The following is a 24,823-nucleotide window of genomic DNA, read 5'->3' on the forward strand; positions in this document are numbered from 1 at the left end:
CAGGGCTTTCAAAAACATACACAAGACATTGAAAAGCAGCACGGGTTGGTGAAATATTATAATCGATTTGTTCCCAAAAGCCACAAACACTACATGCAGCATAGTACATTAATTGAAGGTACACACTAGTATCAATTTTATAAATTACATTTAACACCATGCACTTGACAGTTTTCAAAAACATACACCAGACATGGAAAAGCATCAAGGGTTGGTGAAATATTATAATCAATTTGCTCCCAAAAGCCATAAACACTAAATGCAGCAAGGTACATTAATTGAAGGTACACAATATCAATTTTAGAAATTACATTTTACACCATGCACTTGACAATGATCTCCAACTTCCTATTTATTTGCTATGATGTAAGGGAAACGTTATTCAACTCATTTTTCTTTCTGACAGATACCAAATAGCTTAAACTCTTGCAAATGCGAGACCTATTGCATTGAAAATGCATTCGGCGCCTGTGCTATGAAAAGTTTTAAAAAGCGTTAGGAAAGAGTGTGTCCAACAGCAGGCAGGATAAGGCTATTTGAGAAAATGATGCCCGGAAGCTGCATTTAAAGCCTACTAAGTAACAACACACGTAACAGGGGGTGTCATCATGGGAGGTTACAAAATAAGACAAGGCAGTACTAAGGAGGGACTACTAAGCCTTTTTACCAATGAACAGCCACAGTTTACAGCGGATAATTACACAAGCCAATGAAAAATATGGGCTGAGAGTGGGCGGAGCTTCAAGTCCCTACCTGAATACAGCATGCCTAGCAGTGCAGCACATGCGCTGCCCAGGCTCGACCTGAAAATGATAATTCTGAAAGAAATGCATTAACTAGCTGTACAAGTAGCCATGTCCAACCACTAGATAGTGACTCTGCCTAGTCTTATTCACCAAGTCAGCACTAGTCAATTTATTGACCTAACAAGGATGAAAGAGCAGTCTCATTCCTGCCCTTATTCGAACTTGCAATTGGCCACCCTGGATCTGGAGGTAAAAAGGCACAAATACAAGACAGACCACATTTGGTTGCTGTGTGAGTTCTGAAAGTTTATATTGGATCCCAAAAAGCATCTAACCTTTCAGTGAAAAAAGTTTTAGTTCTTAGTCTTTGAGGCAAGGGTGTTCATCTCAGCACATCTTTTAAGATGCCTCTTCTGGCAGTCAATTCACTAATTAGCAATTGCTAGTGCACAAGGGAGGATTGTTTCCCACTGAAATTGTAAGGGTGTGGCTTTTTTAGCTGCCTATCTGCCCCGTTGACCGCCGATTTCCAGTGCTAACTTTTAGCAACATTTGAAATTCTGGGATTTGCAGTCTTGCCAACTATAGGCCTACAAATGACTTTGGGATAAAAAGCCAGGGCTGTATACAGGTGCTGCTGAAGACATGGGACCAGCCTAACAACTATTAATTTACTGAGGTCTTCATAATTTTATAAATGTAGTTGATGGTAAATATTGCAGACTGGGCAGCAATGGGTGGCACTCGTGGAGAGAGCATGGTGGGTGATGATTGAGGCTGACATCACGGTTTTACATCATTTTTTCACATTTCCTGAGCCTAACATCACCATTTTAAGCACGCTATTACTTTATTGGCTTTTTGGTCTGTATCAATCCTCATTTTCCTCATCTTATTAAAATGTATCCATATCTTTTTTTGACTGATGAAAAGTGTAAACTAACAAGTATATTCCCACGCATTTAGCTAGTAAATGCACACTCCGGTTTCTGTAGTTTTAGTGTGTTAAGTAGCCATACACAATAACACAATGCACCCGCCTAAAAACAGCAGCATTGTAGCACTAAGTTGTGATGACTGCACTATCATTAATGTTCATTGAGAAACTGTACCTCTTTTTTTAACCCCCATGCACTGTTGAGGGGGAGGGGGGGGGGGGGGGGGGTCATCAATTTTCCTGGCGGTCATGACTGACAGCAGGAATAGACACCCAACAAAAGACCTGATTTCTGTATACTTCTGTTTCTGTCCCAGTGGGACTGAGCGCTTTATCGACTGCTTTGGTCTTCAGTCACTGCGAGCGAGGGTCCTGAAAGCAGGGGGTCTAAATGAGGCCTCTGTTTAGGTAGAAAGGAGTTTCTGCAGAGGGGCCCGAGCAGGTTGGATAGCTCAAACAGCTGCCACAGATAGTAGCTAATGGCAATCGGTGGGTGTGCCAAACCTCCCACATATCGATCGAAGCTCAACAGATAGAAACAAAAAAACAAGCATTTGCAATGTAATAGGTCCCACGTTTTTAGAGCTAAAGCTATTGGTGCTGTAATAGAAATGTTTTTTACTTATGTGACGGCACAGAGGATGGCTAAGCTGAACAAGCATTTACAATGCAATGGTCTCGGCATTATTAAAGGTAGAGCTATTGGCATTGCTCATGTCATTTTTTAATTTTGTTTTGAAATCATAAATAAATGCATTGTCATTTACATTGCCAATAGCTTAATCGTTAAATAAATGGCATTGTCATTTACAATGCCAATAGCTTAATCGTTAAATAAATGGCATTGTCATTTACAATGCCAATAGCTTAATCGCTCGCAAATGCATGTCCTATTGCATTTACACCCACACAGAGCCACACACACAAAGCCACCCACACACACACACACACACAGCCCCCCACACACATACACACAGAGCCCCGGCGGCAGGGGAGCAAGCACAGCCAGGGGACAGGGGAGCAAGCACAGCTAGGGGGCAGGGAAGCAAGCACAGCCAGGGGGGGCGTGGCCGAGAGCTGACTATGGCGGACGTGTAGCTGAGGAGCTCCGTCCTGAGCCCTGAATACACGCGGATTATCCTGTCATCCTGCACCATTACCTCCCCCATCATCACACCCGAAGTTCAGGGAGAGAGCGGCGTACCTTTGAAGCATACCACCCCTCTTGGGCGCCGCGAAGGGACTGCGGACCTGCGGCGATCCCGGAGGCCTGATCCCCTCGTGGCAAGCCGCGGACTCGATTAGCCTGGGAGCCGGGCTGCTGTACTGCATTGGCGGACTGCTGGCGTACCCCGGAGGGGAGCGAGACTACGGAGCCCGGGGGCGCTGCCCAGATCGGCGGCGGATGCGGTCCCCTCTGCCACCGCACTGTCTCCTTTCAACCTACGAGCCTGGGGGCCCGTTTCCGGCCAGTCTGCCCGGATCACGGCTCTCCGTCACCGCAGCCGCCCCGGCACCCGCCCGGACAGCGAGGAGACTACCGCGCCTGATTGACACCGGTGAGGAGTTGGGGCCTGGGTTTGACACGCAAAGGACACTGCTGCCCAATTCACTGTTACCGTGGTGAACACGGGGATCACCCGCACCGGCCTCCCGCCGCCGCAGGGTCATAGCCACCATCTTGCTTCCACTCAGCACCCCAGGCCCTCCCAACGCCCAGCGCGGAACACTGAGTTGCACCGGGCGCATTGCAGCAGTGAGACTGTCACAGCCCTGACACATTAGCACGGCCCCCCCCCTGCACAGTGAAGAGGGGGTGCCTGAACATTACTGCGGGGCCCGACTACCAGAGACGCCCGTGGAGGTTCCCGGGCTGCATAGCTCCTCCGGCTCGACTGTGGTGCCGCGACCTCCTTCCTGCTGTCCTCCACCAGATCCCCCATTGGTGGCCCATTGCCCCTACACATCACTCTGGGGTGGCCGGAACCGCGACTGGGAGGAGGACCACCCACTGAGCGCCACTACGCTGTCGAGGATCCTGTGCTGTGGGCCTGGCGCAGCTCTAGGGTGGGACCCTTTATTCTTCTCTCCGTGGTATCACTGGTGACTGCACGGGCACCTCTGTACATTGCCCTGAGTGCTATCAGGCAGCGCAAGCCGTGAGCGGGGAGTACGTCTACTGCTCCGCCACCCTGCATACCAGGTCAATGGGGAAGCACCGAGGCAGGACCCAGGAACTTAACGCACCGACGGACATGCAGTCCACCGGCTCGGAGGACCCTCTAGCTTCATCCACTGCGGACATTATCCCCCCGACTGGGAAAGGCTCGCAGGATGCCAAGCTGGATCTCATACTGAATGAAATACGAGCCACACGGGAAGCACTAGAGTCACGCATTGACAACATGGCGACGGGCCTCTCCCTACTCCGAGCCGACCATAACAAACTTGCAGAAAGGGTGTCGGAGCAGAAACTTGCGCTGAATGACCTCATTCCCCAGCAGACGGAGCACTCGGCAAAGCTGAAAGGCATGGAGAAACAACTCAAGCAACTGTGGGACAAGGTGGATGATGCGGAAGGGAGGGCCCGCCGCAACAACGTCCGCATCCTAGGCATTCCGGAGCGCAGCGAGGGGAGGAATCCCACCCAATTCGTGGAGGACTGGATCAGGAAGATGGCGGGCCCGGAAGATCTCACGGCGCTATACAGCGTAGAGCGGGCGCATAGAATGCCGTCAAGACCTCCGCAACCAGGGGCACCCCCACGCCCCTTGATCGCACGACTCCTTCACTACAAGGACCGCGACACTGTGCTGAGAATGGCCCGGGAGAAGGCGCCAATTCGCTACGAAGACAAGAACATCTCCATATATCCTGACTTCACGCCTACGGTACAGAGAGCTAGGTCCACCTTCTTGGGGGTGAAGCGCAGACTGCGGGAAAGAGACTTGAAATATGCCCTCCTGTTCCCCGCTCGCCTCAAGATTCTTTATGAGAACAAATCCCACTTCTTTGACTCACCTGAGGAGGCGGAGGAGTGGATGGAGGTTACGCTGACGCCGCCGACCTCACAAGACCCTCTTCCGGCATCTGGGAGTGCGAAACGCCAGAGTCCATCGGGCCGGAGTCACCAGGCTTCTAATAAAGGGCGAGCCCCTTCACAAAAATCTTCCTCATGGGGACGGCCCACTGGGGACCGCTTGACCGGCAGATCATCGGTGGTACACCTCACTGAGGAAGCCCTCGCCGCTCACGATGCGGACACTAACGGAGATCAGGCCAGCGTCTCCGGCACACACACTGAGGTATCGGGGTCGGCGGACAGCCTACAATTGTTCCCCAAGATCACGGCGCAGACGGCGGAGGACTACTAACACTGGCGGCTTGCACCCTGAACGAAGTCCGGGTGGTAATGTATGAACTGCGCATTTCCTCACATGATGGGGGGTAACTAGCAGGTTTGGTTTCACGGAGGGCTGACGCACCACAGCAGGCCAGTACAAGTTAGGCGCGAGAGGCCCACTCTCCCCCACCGTATGCACTTGGAACTGTTTACTTTCTGCCCATGTTGGGCACCCTGGTTTGGATCGCGGGCCCGTTGGCCTGAGGACCTTAATGTTGAGGGGCTAGCTGTTTACACGACACTCTTATCATATGACATGATGTGCTTGGCATGGTCGCCCACGGTCCCACCATGGTCGCATTACAGGTTTAGTCATGGGACCGCTTAATGTTTATGACATGTGCACCTGGAATGTGCGGGGCATGGGCTCGATCCACAAGAGACACAGGATACTGGCCCAACTAAATCGCAGAGGCATCATGATAGCCTGCCTGCAAGAGACACACTTGAACTGCGCTGAAGGCTTGAAGCTCAGAAAGAAGTGGAGGGGTCAACTTTTTGCCACATCCTACTCGGCGTTCTCTAGGGGGGCTGCAATTTGGTTCCGCAATTCTGTTCCTTTTAAGCCGATTGAACAGCGAATTGATAATGAGGGCAGATATGTGTTTGTGAAGGGCCTGTTAGATGGGGACACGATTGTGATGGGCTGTGTGTATTCACCAAATTCTGGTCAATCAGATTTTCTGGTGCATGTCAATAGGATCCTTGCGGACTGGGCGGATCACCAGTGGGTGATTGGAGGAGATTTTAATGCTGTCTTGGATGTTACTCTAGATAGGTCTCACCCCCCCCTACATGCCACCGAAAGCAGGAGACAGGCGGATGCGCTGGCGCAGTGGGCAGAGGGATGGGACTTGGCAGATGTATGGCGCAGCACACACCCCCTGGAAAAGGAATACACCTTTTTCTCCCCCCCACACCAGCTACATACTAGGATAGACCACATATTCTGTTCCCGCTCCCTACTGGGATCGGTCGTCCGAGCCCAACACATGGGGAAGACCCTCTCGGATCATAGCTCTGTGGAGCTCTCCTGGCAGTGGGGCCGGATGCAGGCCCCTGTCCCGACCTGGAGGTTACCCACAGAACTACTTGAAGACTCTGTCTTCCAGTCATCCATGGCGGACGCTATTGAGACCTACTTTGCTTCCAACGCAAACACTGCCAGCTCCAGACAGATAGAGTGGGACGCTTTCAAGGTCTACATTAGGGGAGAGGCGATGGCCTCCCGGGTGGGCAGGAGGAGGGTGGTAATAGGTGACCTAAAAGAGGTGGAAGGTACACTGGCAATGCTGGAAAGCAAAGCTGCAGGCACAAGCACACACTTCACTCCATTACAAGAGGCGCATATTAAACACGCAGAATTGCTGGAAGACTTAAGGCTCCTAGATTACAGAGCATACACGGTCAGACAACACACACAGGCGGATAGGTCGGGCCCACTGCTGGCCCGTATTATAAGAGACTCCCCGGTGAACCATCCGATCTTGGAAATATTGGACCAGGACGGATTGCTTGTCTCGTCCCAAGCGGGCATCAATGCCGCATTCCGGGACTATTATGCCACACTTTATGGTCCACACCAGTGCCTCTCCGAGACCGCGCTGGAGGACTTTGTGAGGGACCTTGAATTACCCCAACTCACAGACAGGCAAGCCACAGACCTGAAGCGTGATATTACTATTGCGGAAATTAGGCAGGCAATACATGCTCTCCCGAAGAGCAAAACCCCCGGAATGGATGGACTACCGGCTGAGTTCTACGCTGCGTACGTGAACCTGCTGGCTCCGCGCCTCCACACTGTTTACCTAGAAGCGTTACGCACTGCCTCGCTACCCCAGTCCTCCCTCCAAGCCTTAATAACCTCCCTTTTAAAGCCAGGTAAAGATGGCATGCACATGGCTAATTACAGGCCATTATCTCTCCTCAACACCGACTGCAAGATTTTGAGCAAGATATTAGCGATGCGTTTGGCGCAATACATCCCACACCTGATACACCCCGACCAATGCGGGTTTGTGCCGGGGAGGAGCACGGCCATGAACCTTAGACGGCTTACTCAGCTGATGCTTCGGGACCCGGCGGAACTGGGTTCGGAAGGTTGCATCTCGTTGGACCTGAAACAGGCCTTCGATTCCCTCAGATGGGATTTCATGTTCATTGCGCTCGCAAAATTTGGGATCCCGTCCGAGTATATTGCATGGGTCAAACTGCTCTATACCCGTCCTACGGCCCGAGTGCGCACATCCAGATACATCTCTGGTCCAGTGGATATAGCAAGGGGCACCAGACAGGGCTGCCCGCTCTCCCCACTCCTGTTTATCCTGGCCCTTGAACCACTGCTCTGTAAACTCAGAGCGGTAGCTCCCCATTATGGGATCCGAAGGGGCACGACCACCCATGTGGTCTCCGCATACGCGGATGACATTATCCTGTACTTTCGTGATTTGAGGGGAGACCTTGCTTCTGTGTCTAAAATATTCGAGGACTTCAGACTTTTATCTGGCCTCACCATCAGCGAGTCCAAGTCCTACGGGTTCATGTTTGCAGCCCCTGGCCAATCCACACCATTACCCTTCGCACCACACACGTTTCAAATGGCGGACTCCACCTTCCGCTATCTCGGGATACAAATCTACAGAGATGCAGATCTGATGATCGATGGCAACCTCGGCCGGGCTATGAGAGCGCTCAAATCCCAAATACAGTTTTGGTTGTCCTTGCCCTTGTCGGTGGCCGGAAGGGTTGCCATCTCTAAGATGGTGATGCTTCCCCGCCTCCTTTACTATTTTACCAACTTGCCATTTCTGATTCCCGCCTCGACGTTTAAGTCGCTGGATACTCTCCTCACGGAACTCGTATGGGGCCCAGGGCGGAGACGCATAGGCCTTGCCAAATTGCAGCTCCCTGCCGGAGCAGGGGGCATGGGAGTACCAGACTTCCGGGCCTACAACTTTGCATGCCAGCTGCAATGGCTAGCCTACTGGTTAGCGGGTCGGAACCTGCACGAGGTTGACATAACAGAGGAGGACCACTCTAAAGGGAAGATACATGCCCTGCTATTACCCCGCTCAGACTTACCAGGAAATACCCCGCCGCTGCTCCGGCTTGCCATCCAATACTGGCGGAAGGCCCTGAGATATACCACCCCGACGACGTCCTATGCCCCCACGATCCCACTTCTGGGTATCCCACTAGAGGCGGGCCCACTTACTACTCACATACTCACGCCTTGGCATGACACTGGAGTGACAACCGTAGGGGACCTTTTTGCCGAGGGGCGGATACTGTCCTTCGAAGACTTTAGGACTGCACATGGTGTTCCCGGGGGATCGTTCCTCATGCATGCCGGCCTTCGCCATTACGTGGTTACTAGGTGGGCACCTGGGGGAATGGAACCTCCCACAAACCCCTTACCAACGATGCTTTATCTTATGGGGACGGGGAGCCACCTTACTAAATGGTTAGCTGCTAGTATCAAGTCAGGGAGGGCAATCCCACTATCGCTTCTCAGGGCAAAATGGGAGGGTGATATGGGAAGACCACTAAGGGACAAGGAATGGGAGCGCATCCTCCAGTTTCCCAAAAAAGTGGCCAGGAACCCCAAATTCAAGTTCATTCAGCTCATGCTTCTCCATAGGGCTTACTTGACACCTCACCGCATACACGCCATGTTCCCTACTGCAGTAGACACATGCCCCCGATGCTCTGCGGATGACGCATCATTGATACACATGCTGTGGGACTGCCCCAATATTTACAACAAGGGGTGGTGAGGGACAGAGTCTCTGAATTAAGCAGAAAGCTCTCACCCAGTCAAGAGATCAGGGCTAGATCCAACACCGTTTTTTAGCTCACTGCACCATCCCAGTTTCAGAACCTGGCTGTATGCAAATTAGTCTGTTCCTGTCCCAGTGCATGATGGGAACAGGGCAAACCAAACTACAAAAGCCAATTCTTACACTGGGAAGGAAACAAGCTCCCGGGGACCGGTTTCTGGCATTACAGCCGTCTTCGGCCCGGTTTGCTTGAATCCTGATGGTGCAATGAGCAAGGGTCTCACATCTGAGAATACCCTTCCACGCTTAGGGTGGACAAAAATATTTACAACAAGGGGTGGTGAGGGACAGAGTCTCTGAATTAAGCAGAAAGCTCTCACCCAGTCAAGAGATCAGGGCTAGATCCAACACCGTTTTTTAGCTCACTGCACCATCCCAGTTTCAGAACCTGGCTGTATGCAAATTAGTCTGTTCCTGTCCCAGTGCATGATGGGAACAGGGCAAACCAAACTACAAAAGCCAATTCTTACACTGGGAAGGAAACAAGCTCCCGGGGACCGGTTTCTGGCATTACAGCCGTCTTCGGCCCGGTTTGCTTGAATCCTGATGGTGCAATGAGCAAGGGTCTCACATCTGAGAATACCCTTCCACGCTTAGGGTGGACAAAAATATTTACAACAAGGGGTACTGGGCTACTACTGGTCCACGGTCGCCGGATCACTCACCAGTGCAGGCGCCTTGACACGCACTCCCACGCTGGAATACGCACTACTGGGGTTGGGTCCCGCGGCGCGCACTAGAAGTGTAGCAACACGCTTTGCTGACTTGGCCATACTCTTGGCGAAGCGGGCAATAACGATGAGGTGGAAGTCACCTAAACCACCTGACCCCGAGCTGTGGAGGGCGGAAGTGACAAGGTGGGGCAAAGCGGAAGGTGAAGCGCTGCAACGCGAAGAACACAGGGGCCTTAGGAAAACGCCGATCTACTTGGATTGGTTTGCCATATTGGGGATGTTCGAAGCAGAGGGGGATGGGGAATCTGTTGATTCGATGCCTTAGCACTGCACTGTGTCCTACGAACTCTGAATCTCATGTGACGCATCTACCTATGGTGCACTAGCTAATGGCGCGGGATACCCCGTGCTGTTCATGATGCTGCTCATGACTATCTGTATTAATCAGTACTACTGGGTGAAATAGACTCACGGGTGCCACCAAGCACGAACTGGCTTACACATACATGTATTACGAGTGTCGAAGGGGGGGAGGTTCCTGTGGGTGGAGGGTGGGTTTTTGTTCCCGTTGGTTCAAGGGAATGTTACCTTATTAAGTATACCACAAATACAAAATGTACGATGTACTTGCTGATATTATGTTTGCGAGAGCACGCCGCCTTCTCATGCTGACCCTAAATGTTAACTCTGTATTGTTGCTCGAATCACTATGCTAATAAACAGATTTTCAAAAAAAAAAGCAAGCACAGCCAGGGGGCAGGGGAGCAAGCACAGCCAGGGGGCAGGGGAGCAAGCACAGCCAGGGGGCAGGGAAGCGGACACAGAGCGCAACACACACACACACACAGAGCCCCCCACACACACAGAGCCCCACACGCACAGAGCCCCCCCCACACACACACACACACAGAGCCACACATACACACACACACACACACGATAGTAGGCATGTGTGATAAAAGGCAGATATTCCTTTACCTTTGGTTAGAAGCGGAGGTAAGACTTTCTACAGATTCTTTGTTAGCTGGGGATGAGGAGGAGGGAAAAGCAAATGATGTGAAGACTACAGTAGCCTGACAGATGTGTCCGAAATTGTAAAATGCCCCCGGAGCCCTTCAGGCTCGAAATGCGGAATGCCTGCTGCCCCCGAGGTTGGAAATAACATGGGAGCTTCGTTGGAGCGGCCCACTGCCAGTCAGGGCCGCTCGGTGATGGGTTCGAGGAGCCCCACACCTCCCTGAAACCAACAACCCGGGTCTTGCACTCACCGGGTCTCTGCAGGCGAGGGCTCCTCTCTCTTTTTTGCTTCCGTTGCGGGGCTCTCTCACACTGCAGGACTCTGACGGCAGAGTCCACACAGCCCTTCTCCAGCCACAGCAGTCCTGTGAAGCGTCTCCTCCCCGGGGTGACTCGGGCCACAGCGCGGCTTCTGGTTTCCTGGTGCAGTCTCTTCTTCTCTCGCTCCGGAGCGCAGGGTGGGCTCCCGTCTGCTTCCGGCTTTGGGAAGAGTTCTTCCAGGTCGTCGCGGGCAGCACGGCGGCCCGGAGGGAGGAGAGAAGGAGAATCAAGAGCTATAATGTTCACCGTATTGAGAGAAGCCTGCAGATCCTTGGAGGCAGCTTTCACATTAGTTGATCTCTAGGTTCACGATACTAAGATATGTAGATGCCGGTGACACCCACACTTGAACTTTCACTGATTAAAAAAACAAAAAGGTGTTTTACTATGGAATGACGGATTTATCGTTTGGAAATGGTTTTAAGCTCAGTCCCAGATCGATGAGCAATTCTTTCTCTGTGACTGTCACGTACTTTTCGAATGGGCATGTGTTTACAAGAAACTCGAATTCTCCAGATGAAGCTGAAAACATTTCTGATTTGATATGCAGATGGGGGTGATAGTAATTTCCGACAAACTAGTAACCATGTGCACTTAATTAGCTGAATCAGATCCAAAGAACAGACAAGGGTGCAATAAATGTGAACTTTTTCTACAAGTCTATTGAAGTGGACTGATTTTTTAACCTGAAGGAAGTTTTGCGGCTAACAAAGAGACCGCGAGCAGCAAAATGGCGCCCACAAAGCTCCGAAAATGTCGGATTTGGGGCGTGTTTTTGGCATTCTGAATGACGGATGACGTCACAGTCGAAAGAACGCAAAAAAACACACGCCCGAATCCGAAAGAGACGGGGCTTTAAAGGGATGACGACCCTCTCCTCCAATGGCTGGCCTCCGTTTAGGAAGCCAGCCAATGGAGGAGAGAGGCGGGTTCAAGCCCCCATACTCCAAAACATTACATCTCCTCCCGGAGACTGCGCAAGCGCAGCCTTCGGTCCTCGACCTAAAAAGCACCGTCATGAGTCGGAAGAAGCAGCGACCTTGGAGGTGTGGTGGGTGCGGACATGCACTGTTGTGGGAGGGGTCCAACCTAGCCATAAATGTGTGATCCTGAGAAAGCAAGTCATCTCCCTACGCCTCGATTTCCTTACATGTCGAACTTAGGCAAAAGCTTGTAAAAAGGTTAAATGTTGTTACTAAGCAATATATAAATAACCAGAAGCTAGCCTTTCCTGCAGTAGACAGACTGATAACTGAGGGGGTCATTTCCAAACATTTCATTCCCAAGTAAAAGAAACTTGGTAGGAGTTTACAGCCCCCAACCTGTACCTTTGGATACTGGAACACATAGTGTTGGGAGGGTCCCCACGTACTTGAAAACAGTTACCGCAAAATGCCAAAACACGGCATGGTGTGTGATGTAGCTGGAAACCATCCTGGAGGCACAACATTAGAGTAGGCAGACTACATGAACCCTGTTCGGATCAGCCAATTTTGCAGTTTCCTTTGCACTTAAACAACAAAAAAGATTTAAAACAAGATAAGAAGAGCAGCATGTCTAAAGAGGATGGGAAGGTGACCCTTCGCTCCCAGCGCTACTCGGAGTGTGACAGGGGTGTCAGGGAGCAAAGCCCGTTGCCAGGAAGTACCATCTTAAGCCTCACAACATTGTCGTTGGCAAACAAACATCTGCCTTTGCCAGTGTGTCCCCAACTGTGCCACCCATCTTGAGCAGAAGAGCTAGGGGGCAGGACGAAGGCACAGCGGGTCCCGGGGGGGTGGCACATCGGGAAAACGGGCAATGCGGCACAATGTCACATCCTGCTAGCATTGTGTGCCGAGAAGTAGATTAAATTAGCCTCGCTAGCAACCGTATTTTTAATGGCTGTCTGTGCCTAAGTAGGAAGGACACTTGCAGTCTTCACAGTCACCTCTGTCATCTGCTCGCGGCACGGCATGGCCTGCTAATAAGTACGCCAACCATGTGGTTAACACAAACGGGTAGTGCTGTAGAAGACTAGTAGCTATGCTATGGAAGGGAGTCGTCTGCTAGCGAGGAGGCAACAGATGGCCAGAGATGGCCACCGGAAAGAAACCATCTGTGATGTTCCCGTGGAAGGAAACCAAGCACCTAAGGCAGGACCGATGGACACTATTGACCAACCAGAGTAAAGGAATTTCCAAAAGGCAGGCCAATCAACCAAACGAAAGTGCTGGGCAAAGCTCTAAAAACTTAAAGCCCATATTCTGAATACAACATTTCTTTTGACTAAAACATAAAACTCTAAGGTGATGTCAAGACTGAAGCAGCTAGCCCTATGCTGAAAACAGTTCTGAAGCCTGGGGTGTAGAGCAGCTTCGAAATTAATATGGACTTAATTTTTGAAAGGCAGAAATATTATATCGGTAAATGCATGTGCCCGAGCTCCAGTAAGGGAAACAGTGGGTCTGCCACATAACCTGAAGAACAAATTAGGTTTTAATAGAAAAAATGAAAATATGGCCTGCACCCTGTCACTCTTGTGAAGAGATTTTGTGATAGTAACAACCTTAAAGATTTACAGTGTTACCATTATCTGACCACTGCAAATTGCAGCCTGCTCTGAACTTTATCCTCTGCCCTAGTTTACATGTGAGCCCACTTGCGGGTTTTGATGTGTAATGTTGAACCCACGGTGCTTTGGGACAGACTGGGCCAGTCTTCGTTAAGGGGCGAAGATCAATAGAAAGCATCTGGTGATCGCTGGCGAAGCCTTGACAGCATGCCCGGTTCTAGAGGGTAAGCCAGGCCCACCGAAGGCATACCCTAGCCCACCCAAGGCCATTTAGGACTGAAAAACAAGCATTTTTCACAGTAAAGATTTACAGGGGCATACAGCCCCGTGGGTTCTCCCTCATCGTATACTTTCATGATTAACATCATTGACATAGGATACTTGCAGGGCTGGGGAGAAGTGTTAAGTCTGCAGAGTTTATTAGCTGCTATGATGCACAAATGACCAGCATTGATGTTCTGAAAACTGAACTATGATATTGGGCTTATTGCATTGTCTTTTTAAACTTCAATGCTTTGCAAAGTAAAAAGCTGCCAACATTTAAAAAAAACATGACAAGCTGTAAAGTGGCACTTTATGGCAGCAGAAACATTTCTGCTGCTGCACATGACCAGGAGCATGCAGCAATCTTAAAGTTCTGCATCTTAAAGATTTGACAAGCAGAGCTCCTGCGCTTCCACAAAGCCTGAAGCACATCAAAGAAAGGAAAGTATTTAGCTCTTTGGAAACTGGTTATTGTGTTAAAAACGTCAAATGCTGACAAATTCCAATACATAAAATATCAAAGCGATTAAATACTTGGTTGTTGTTTAGTCAGTACCCACTCATCTTCATGGCCCACCCATGCTTCTTTAAGGCTCTCCCAGAGAAAACGTTCTAGAGCCAGACCTGCTTGACAGCCTGGAATGAGAGGTCAGAAAATGTCCAAACCCATCAGTTGAGTTCAGAACGACAGTGTGTCCTGGGTACCGCTGCAATTAAGGAATGACACAAGAGGTTTATTTGTCATCACGTTGTGGAAACACTCTTGTGCGCTGCAAACATTAAAGTCCATATAGATGAAAATGAAAGGAGATTGTGATGGCTTGCCGGATCTCTAAAGCCTGTGATTAATATTTTTGGGGCATTTTAGCCCACTTAAAAACTTGTATTTAATCTGGCCTTGCAGCAGTAGGTGGATGAAATCCAATCTTTCCCTTCAGAGTGTGCTTTGGAATACAGGCGGCACAGCACGTGCATTGCTCAATAGATGGACTCGTCAATAGATGGACTTGCGCACACACTGTATGTGGGCTGTCAGGCTCTTCGTGACCACTGCTGCTGAGGTTTATGCACAAGCTGACTCGTGCTTGAGCTAGGGTGACCAGATTTTCAGAACGTTAAAACGGCATGGGCACAAACATAGGAATAGGACTAAATGACCTATTAGGTTTCAGGGATATATATATATATATATGAAATGAAATGAAATGAAAAAGGTTCTTAATAGAGCGCACTGTGACCAAGCGGCTTCCTGGCGCTAGAGGTGGGGAGCTGAGGGAGACAGGGGAAGCCAGAACTGTTTAGCAGGAATAAGCAGTGGAGAACAGGTAGGTTTTTAAGGCCTTACGGAATTGGGATTAAATGGTAATGGATCTGATTGGTAGAGGGAGACTATTCCAAAAGGAGGGACCCAAAACAGAGAATCTGGTGCCTCCGGTTTTGGATTTACGGAACCGAGGTACATTGGAGAGGAACTGATTAGAGGAGCGGAGGGAACGGTTGGGGACATAGGGAGTGATGAGAGAGTTGATAAAGACTGGGCCGATGCGGCTCGAGCCATGAAGACCAGACAGCCTATCTTAAAGAGGGATCTCTGGGAGATGGGGAGCCAATGAAGTGTTTTCAGGACAGGGGTGATGTGGGAGGACTTTGGGAGGTGGAAAATAAAGCGGGCGGCCTGATTCTGGACAGCCTGTAGGCGGCGAAGTTCGTACGCTGGAATGCCCACGTACAGGCTGGTCCCGTAATCGAGACGGGAAAGAATCATGGCCAAAATAATAAGATATATATATATATATATATATATATATATATATATATATATATATATAAATGAAAAGTTGGGTCCCACCCGTCGAGCTTACACCATTTTATTCGGGGAATAGCTTAGTCCTTCCATCAGCATACACACACTGGTAATTGTGCCAGACACGTTTCGAGCATCTCCGCTCTTGGTCACTGGCTTACACTGGAAACAACAGTAGGAAAGCGCACCATGCTGCAAAGTTAAATTGTCCCCGCCCCAATGAGCGTGTTCGCTGATGCACCCTGGTAGCCGTAGTTTGCTTCACAATGCAGACCTCAGTGGGTACTGCTATTGCCATAAAATATTTGCCCAAGTGGAGGTGTGTAAAATCAGTCAGGTAAGGAATCAGCCAATGTTACACCCTCAAATGCGGACTCTTCTTTCCATAAGCGTCTAAATGTCCTGACACTCTGGACCTACTGTATAGGCAGTGGGACTCCTTCGCGGCTTTGGCAAGCCGCTATACAAGAAAGAAAAGTTGCCACAAATTGAAGGAGTCACACCAGTCGAGCTTACACCATTTTATTCGGGGGATATCTTAGTCCTTCCATCAGCATACACACACCAGTAATTGTGCCAGACGAGTTTCAAGCATCTCCGCTCTTGGTCACTGGCTTACACTGGAAACAACAGTAGGAAAGCGCGCCATGGTGCAAGGTTACATTTTATGGCAACAGCAGTACCCACTGAGGTCTGGATTGAGGAGAGATTAACTTTGGGTGAATATCCATGTCTTCACTAGCCTTCTGAAGGTAAGGTGGTCAGGGGTGCTTGTGGATGTTGGATAGGGAGATAGTTCCAGAGGGCGAGTGACAACAACCTAAAAGAACGTCCGCCAGCTCTGGCCCTGTTATCCGAAGAACTCTGGCCAGGAGCACATCTGCCGAGCGCAGAGTGCGAGTGGGAGCATAGTGGGAGCATAAATCACTCAATATTCTGGGGCAGATATCTCCCAAGATTCTGTGGGTGATGCACAGCGTTTTGAAGCCTACTCTCTGTTTGAGGGGGAGCCAGTGAAGGCGACAGAGGAGGCTGGGGATATGACAATGTTTGGGGGGGCAAAGATTGTGCAAGCAGCAGCATACTCAACACGCTGCAGCCTTTTGACAGTGGATTTGTTGCCTCCTAAAAGAAGCACATTTTAGTAATCTAGTCTGGAAAGGACAGAAGACGAGTCTTGGAGTCAAAGAGATCAAGTATAGGTTTGAGGCCCCACGACAGTCCAAAACATTTCTCTGCCACTGCTTTGGAATGGGTCTCGAAAGTGAGATCACTGTTCATCATTATGCCGAGGTTGTTCACCACCGGTTTGGGTATGGGGAGAGCTCAGAGAGCAGGAGGCCACCATTCAATGCCCAAAAGATGGCAATCTCTGCCTACCAGAAGGATCTTGGATTTGAACGAATTGAGCTGCAAGTCGTTAGCAGCCATCCACTCCAAGATTGCTGTCAGATCCTGTCTAAATTTCACCATATCCTGGCTGTGGTTGTTGGAGAAAGCAAACACTAGCTGGGTGTCATCTGCGTATGACACCTGGGAGATACCCCAGGTTTTGGCCAACAGAGCCAGCAGCCTCACATATACAATGAATAAAGGAGGGCTTAATGCTGAACACTTGGGCACCCCACAACGCAGTGGATGAGTGCAGGAGTGAAAGGGAGGGGCCAAAACTTGGAAGGTCCGATCCTCCAGGAAAGATGAGAACCATGAGAGGGCCAGGCCCTTGACACCTATCTCCTTCAGCCTTAGGAGCAGGATCTCATGGGAGACCGTGTCAAAGGCAGCACTTAGATCCAGCAGGATTAATGCTGTGGTTCTGCTGGCATCCAAGGAAGTCCGTAGTTGTTCCGTGACTGCCAGCAAAGAGGACTCAGTGCTATGCTGAACACGGAATCAATTTTGAGAATTGTCAAGTATTGAGTTGGCTACCAGATAGGAAGTAAGTAGAGAGGTGATATATGATTCCGAGATTTTGGACAGAAAAGGACGCAGCGAGACTCGACGGACGCTTTCTGGCATGGAGCTATCTAGTGACTTTATTTTTAGTAGGGGAACCACCTTGGCGTGCTTCCAAGGCTTATGGACCACCGCCATGGAAAGAGAGAGATTAATTAACTCCAGGCATTCAGGCAGGAGATATTGCTGATCTACGGAAGGCATTGGGTTTCTTAGGGTCAGCTGGGGATGCTGATTTTACTTTGATAAACAGTGCTTCCGTGGCTTAATGGCAAATAGGGGAGAACACTGCAACCACGTGAGACTCAGGACTCGTCAACACGTTCTGACCTGTGCCCTGAGTGATGTCCCCCATATGGAAGTTACTGTAGATGCGTTCTACTTTCTCCAGAAAGAATTTGGACAGTGCTTCACATTGCAGATTAGAAGATATGGTGCTGTTAGTGGCAGCGGAGGGCTGTACCAGATCCTTCAGATGAGAGAAGATGGTTTTAGTCGGGTTATTGCTTGAGGTTATCAGGTTAGTTAAGTGTGCAGCCCTAGTCTTGCGGACCAAGTTATGATAAGCCTTAATCGCATCTCAATACTCTGTCTTGGCCAGAGGGTCATAAGATCGCCTCCAGGCACGCTCTAAGACCTTGCAATTTTTCCTGGCTAGGGTCAAGGATTTATTAAATCAACCATTGGCCTGTGCGTTTTTAGGGTAAGTAAGTTTAGGCGGGAGGTATGTGTCCAAAGCTTGGGTAATCCACTCCTGAAAGTGCAACAGGGCCTAGTCCATAATGGTGGACCCTCCTGGGTGCTTAAGGTGGCCAGAAAGGCAGGCTGGTCCAGTTTATGCCAGGGGCGCTTGAATGAGGGAATGTGGTGAGGCTGTAATTTAGGGCCCGCGAGCGACAGCCGCATCTGGATAAGGAAGTAATCTGACCAAAGCATAGGGAGGGGTGGCAGTCTCTCAAAGGACTAAAGATTAGAGAATATTGGGTCCAGAAGCTGTGCGTGAAACCTGGTACCAGTTGGACTAGCTGGCATGCTGCTGTGTCACCCATGAAGGCATGAATATCCGGAGTCTCCTGCAAATCCCCCACTATGCTGAAGTTGGCTGCTTGAAGGGCCAATGAGGTGATGGCATTAGCAAGAGCTTCTCTAAATGTAGCCGATGGACCAGGAGGGCAGTAAATCAGAAGCTCAGTGAGTGTAAAATTGGCTGTCAGGGTGATTTTAAAGAGAGCGTTTCATTGTTGGCGAGGTCTATGAAGACATATAATAGCGATGCCTCCCCCTCTACCTGTGGTTCTATTAAGGCAGCTCATTACATACCCAGCTGGAAGGGCAAAGGCTGGAATCGCCACTGAGTCATCAGAGAGCAAGGTTTCTATTAGAAATAAGACCTCAGGGAATTGGTCCTGGAGGAGATGAAATACCTCAGCATGGTGTTTAGTTAAAGAGTGGCAGTTAAGGATGAGGATAGTGAAGCTCTTGGTATTAGGGTCCAGGTCTGGCGTGCACAGACGTGGGCTAGACTCACAAGTTCAGTGATTGCAATAGGTGGGACAGGCCTCTGGGGGTAGGCTGCATGCTACCTCACCTTGAAGAGCGACCAAAGCTTCAAGTGAGTAGACTATTCTTTGGGACGGAGGAGAGGCAGGGTTCCTGGCGCCTGGCAGCGTCCTGGCACAGATGGGCGCAGACAGGCTTGCCTATCGTGCGATGCTGCTGTGCCGTTGTCGGCATTAAATGCCCGGGGGGTACAACGGGCTCCTCCCGGGCAAACAGTGATTGGTTAGGAATTGGCCAAACAGTGATTGGTTAGGAATTGGCCAATCAGCGTACAATGCCGTCTAATAGAGGAAGTGGACGGCGCTATGTGCAGGAGCAAGTGCACGTGATAAAAATAAGCATAATAGTGCAGAAGGTAAAAACAGGTTATTACAGATGGCTAAATCAAGTTAGCACAGGTTAAAAATACACAAGGCACACCAATTCAGAGTTAAGTCTTACACTTAATGTCACCAGCGCGTCCGCAATGTGGCCGGCATTAAATGCCTGGAGGGCACAACTGGCTCCTCCCGGGCGAACAGTGATTGGCTAGGAGCTGGCCAATCAGAGCACAATGCCGTCTAATAGAGGAAGTGGACAAGCACTACGTGCAGGAGCAAGTGCATGTGATACAAATAAGTCTAATAGTGCAGAAGGCTTAAACAGCTTATTACAGATGGCTAAAACAAGTTATCACAGGTTAAAAACACACAAGGCACAGCAATTCAGAGTTAAGTCTCACACTCAATGTCACACTTATCATCCTCTGCATTAACTGAATATGGAGAAATAATGAACTTAAACATCAGCCTCATGGCCTCCATGAAGGTAGCAACCTGCTGGGTAGTATATGATGGTGGCCAGGGCAACTCTGGGAGCACAGATTCTAAGTTTGACACTGGATCCAAATCAGACATCAATAATGAAGTAGGATACTGTGAATGTGCAGCCTTTTCCTGGATTGTAAGCTCCAGGAGGTTGAGGAGATTTGGTTGTACTTCTTTTGTTTCCTCCTCAAGTTTTCCTTGGACTTGCCTTTTGACTTCTCCTTCACCATATACCTATTTGAAGAGGGCCATCATGGCCGATACCCACCTCTACACTTGTGTTTTGTATAGTTCTACATGTAACATGTGTGGCATGACTGGAGTCATGTTTGGTTGTGAGGCACCATAAGCAGACGTCGTATAGGTCAGACATTTGCTTCCGGCATTCATGGCACAGCTTGAAACCTGCTGTCTGTAGAGGTGAAACCCCTGCCAAAGTTTATTTAAGAATATGAGAATGTGGTGAAAAAACAATATTAGTAGGAGTATTGCTACGGATCCACATGTTCAAGCATGGAAATAGAAAAATTGACTTAAGTGCACAGGGGAGGCGCCTTAATGCAGCTATGTGTCATGCCCAAAAGTGGGATGGAGGTGCAACAGAGGCTAACCTTGCCACCTATGACTGCACAGGAGCTATTGAAAGAGCTTCTGGATCCGTCTAGTGCATGGCGAGTTTCACAAGGTAAGGATTTTGCAGTTAGTAGTATCCATCAGAAAACATGTTTTAATGAATCGCATTCATTCTCAATGGCATGCCATAATATATCAATACATTATAAATGGTCAAGTGATAGATGCAGATGAGATTGTCTTCAGTGTGTCAGCCCTTTTGGAAGCTGTTTTGAGTCAGGGGGGTCAGCTTCCTTTCTTCTGCCCAGGCTTGGAACTCCTGGGTTAATATGCTAGCATGGCACTTACCTTCAGTGTCGAGGAGCGTGATCAGTAAATTGTTCCCTGGGCATGACTGTGAGCCTTTCTTATGGACAGGGACCAAAAGTGAGCCCCTCCAAGGCGCCATTACTGAGGCCCATTGGAGCGGGCCCATTTGTATACTGTGGCTGAGATTCCACTTGGAACAGGAGCACCACCTGCACGCATTGACCTGATGACTGATGCTCCTTGGGCTGGGCTTACTGATCGCGTATCAAAGCGTTCCAGCCCAGGCCAGAGGTCAGAGTTGGAGATGTAGGAGACAGCTGTGTAATGGCTCCAAAGGAGTACACATAAGTAAGGTAAGTACTAAATAAGGGTCCCACTGTGCTATCACAAAAGGTTTACAAGAAAACATGTGGACAAAACCTTCGAGGTCAAGAGATGATTTGAACAAGGCTGGGTGATCCAGTAAAGGCCTTTATCACAGCAAGACCTTGCTTGGCCAAGTAGTAATATACCTGACAGTCTGGCCCGCAACGGGTCCGTGTTACGGGTGCTGCACCAAGCCACAGTCTCCTCCAAAGTCTGCCCTGAACCCAACAGGTTCCCTTGGTGCTGGGCCCACAGACTTCAGATCCCAATGCAGAGCCTGCATGTGCGATCTTGATTGGTTTATGAGCAGCATGTAGGAGGCCAGTAGGCTAAAAAGCCTCAGAGCATTCTCAATGAGACCCAGGACCTAGGCTGAAAGTTTGGAGTCATAGCCCTAATATCCTGGACTCGCTGATCTGGAGAGAAGGCCCAAAAGCACACTTCATCCAGCTCAGATGAAAGGGACCCTCTGCAAAGGATATGCTTTTTGACAAGTCTCAATTCGGTTAAAAAGGCCATTTCCACCCTTTGGCCCTTCAAAAAGAGCTGAGCCACTGCATATCTGATCAGTCTTTCCACACCTGGACTGCAGTATCCAGACCAATGTTGGCTCTTTCGAGACATCACTAGGAGTTTCACCTTCAGACAGCATCACTTTTTCTGGAGTTTCAGATCCAGCAGGCATTGTCCAGGTTCTCAAGGATAGAGAACCTCCCTGTCCCCAGCACCTCCAGTAGCTGCCTCCTAGCCACTTTAGTTTGCCCTTGGCTGTACATAGGAGGCAGGATCAGTCATTTTTTCACAGATGGCAAGCCGTAATGTCTGACAGGTGGTTCCTGCAGATAGTCAAACAAGGCGAAGCCCTGATGCATCTTTTACCCTCATCAGAGCAGATTTCAAAGGGCTGTTTGCCCATTTAGCTGCAAGAAGTTCAAGCTCTTTTGGAGAAAGGTGCCACAGAGGCGGTCCAAGCCAGAGAGGTTGGAACTAGGTGTTACTTCCATTATTTTCTTGTACAAAGGTGGGGGCTTTCATCCTGTTTTGGATCTTCAACCTCTCAATGTCTTCATAAAGGTGATAGCAGTGGTCGAAGTGTACCTTCAGAGGTTCGGAGTGTCTGTCTTTCCCTATCGTTATGACTGGCTGTTTAAGGCTGTCTGAACCCAGTCAGTTGCGAACAACCACCAGACAATGGCAAATCTCCTTACATCGGTGGGGTTCATGATAAACTTGCAGAAGTGTAACTTGACTCCTTCGCGTAAGGCATCCTTTAATTTGAGCCATCCTGGATACTTGCATTTTGGGTCTTACCTCCGGATCACTAAGTCCAGGCTAATCAGGCTGTGATTCTGCTACTTCAGTCTCGGTCCTGTGCCTCAAGTGAAGAAGGCTCTGAGGCTTTTCTTTTTTACTCTGTTGGGGGCGGAGGGCGCTAATGGGGAAAGAACTGGTGTTAACCCTGCCAGTGGAGGCCTGTACTACTAGGCTCTCAAGAGAAGGGTGCTGTGTGTGGATGGCAGGGTCACATGAAGCAAGTCTGTCATGAGGCGCCACCTGCTATGTACTGGTGGGAAGTTGCAGGGTTTAGGCGAAGTGCCTGTTGACGTATCGGTCAGTGCACTGTTGAACAGTAGCATGGGTTCAGATGAGGATTATACAGTTTTAAAACTTCAGCCGCCTGTCTAGTTTAATGACTGTGGTGAATGAAGCAGACTCTTCCATAGAAGGGTGGGCCCTCTGGAGAATGCGGGGGGTCAGGGGGCAGGGGGGGCAGAGAATCACCATTCCTGTGTTGGGGAAGAGTCTAGCCCACTGGCCTAACGTAGGTCCATACAGAAATTGTCATCATCATACTAAGGCGACAATTCATCCCCACCATCACTAAAAGTTGGTTCACTCTGCCCAGAATCCAATCCAAACAGCTGTTAGAGCACTGAAGAGCATCTCCTAGGTAAAGACACTGTCTTATCACAGTCAAGAGTGAACGGGGGTGCTGGGCGAGTTGAAACTGTGCCGGAAAGCAACTTTGGCCAAAGTCAAGACAGACTTGGTTCACATTTCGGATAGAACAATGAGATTGACATCCTGGCCACAGAAACTCTAAGACAACGGGCGGACAAAGGACACAGCTGCACTGATCCTGTTAGACCTCAGTGCAGCATTTGATACAGTCTCCCTCGCCTCCTCCTACAGAGATTAGAATCTTGCGTTATCAGGGGCATGGCTCTGAGCTGGATAAAATCCTTCCTGGCGGAAAGGAGTTTCCAGGTTACGCAAGACACATTCACTTCCAAGAGATCTCCTCTATTACAAGGAGTTCCCCAGGGGTCAATACTGAGCCCCACATAGTTCAACCTATATATGGGAACCCTTGCTAATATAGTGGAAGGCCACAAAGTGTCCATTGTATTTTACGCTGACGATACTCAGCTTATCATCACACTCGCAAAACCCAGAATATAATGCACATCAATTTTCTCAATGTATGGAGGAAGTAACAGCATGGATGGCAGGCCACTGCTTAAAACTTAATGGCAGTAAAACAGAAGTGATGGTAATGGGAAGAGCGCCTTCCATCTGGACATCAGCTTGGTGGCCGGAAGCACTTGGCCAGCTCCCAACCCCTAAAACCAAAGTCAAGAACCTTGGAGTATGGCTTGACCCCAACCTGACATATGAAAATCAAATCGAAAAATAACAGGCAAATGTTTCAGAACGCTAAAAACCCTACGGAAAGTCTTTGACCAACTACTGGTTCAAGCCAGAAAAAGTATAATACCTGCAGTGGTCACCTCTCAGATTGACTACGGCAATGTTCTATACCTTGGTGTAGCAAAAAAAGCTGATGAAGCTGCAATCAGTCCAAAACGCATCTGCCCGGCTAGTGCTGAATCTACCTACAAGATTGTCAAACACAAAGGCCCTGGCCAAATTGCATTGGTTGCCATTGGGCAAGAGGATCCTCTTCAAGGCAATGTGCTTCTGCCATCGTATCCTAGAAAAATAAAGGCCCAAGTTATCTACAAGACATGATTACACCCTATACCCCCAATAGAAGCCTAAGATCTGAAGGAAAGTCATTGGTAATAGTACCCAAATTTAGGAAGGCCAGGCTAGGAGGCTGCTCTTTCAAATACCTGACAGCAAAACATTGGAATTCATTACCAATGGATTTGAGGAAAGAGCCATGTGAAGCTGCCTTTAGGAAAAGGCTGATAACTTGTTTTTTCTCCCACTTATAAACCAGAATAGACCTTGAAACATGACAGATCGGGCTCTCCTACGTATCTTGTGTAATTTCTGAGTTTCTGCTCAGAGCGGGAACACACCGTTGGTGTAACCAGGCGCTCTAGAAATGATGATGATGATGATGATGATGATGATGATTTCCAGGCTAGAATGGTGTTGGTGCAGAGCAGCATCTACTGGAATGCAGGGACTATGATAAAAACTTCTGGGTCCAGTTTGAAGCCTGGGGATATTCTAAATGTGCGGAACCTGTGGGTAGAAGTATCCATAACAAATTCTACTTATGTAGGAGAACAAGGTGGCTCTGAGCTGATCTCAATACAGTCTGTGTACCTCGAATATATTTACCCAGTTTGGAGGAATAAGACTCAATCAAGACATTTGTTCTTGAATTTTCTGAAACACTATGTAATGCGGAGGAAGTCATAGTGCAAATGGAAAGTCC

General features: G+C 49.3%; 1 protein-coding gene across 1 annotated transcript in view; it reads right to left on the reverse strand.

The window, feature by feature from the left end:
• Positions 1 to 24,823, reverse strand: part of BDP1 (BDP1 general transcription factor IIIB subunit) — a 1,412,545-nt gene that overhangs the window by 495,864 nt on the left and 891,858 nt on the right. The window lies entirely within an intron of this gene.

The sequence above is a fragment of the Lissotriton vulgaris genome, chromosome 3_1, assembly GCF_964263255.1.
Source record: "Lissotriton vulgaris chromosome 3_1, aLisVul1.2, whole genome shotgun sequence".
NCBI classification, from domain to species: Eukaryota; Metazoa; Chordata; class Amphibia; order Caudata; family Salamandridae; genus Lissotriton; species Lissotriton vulgaris.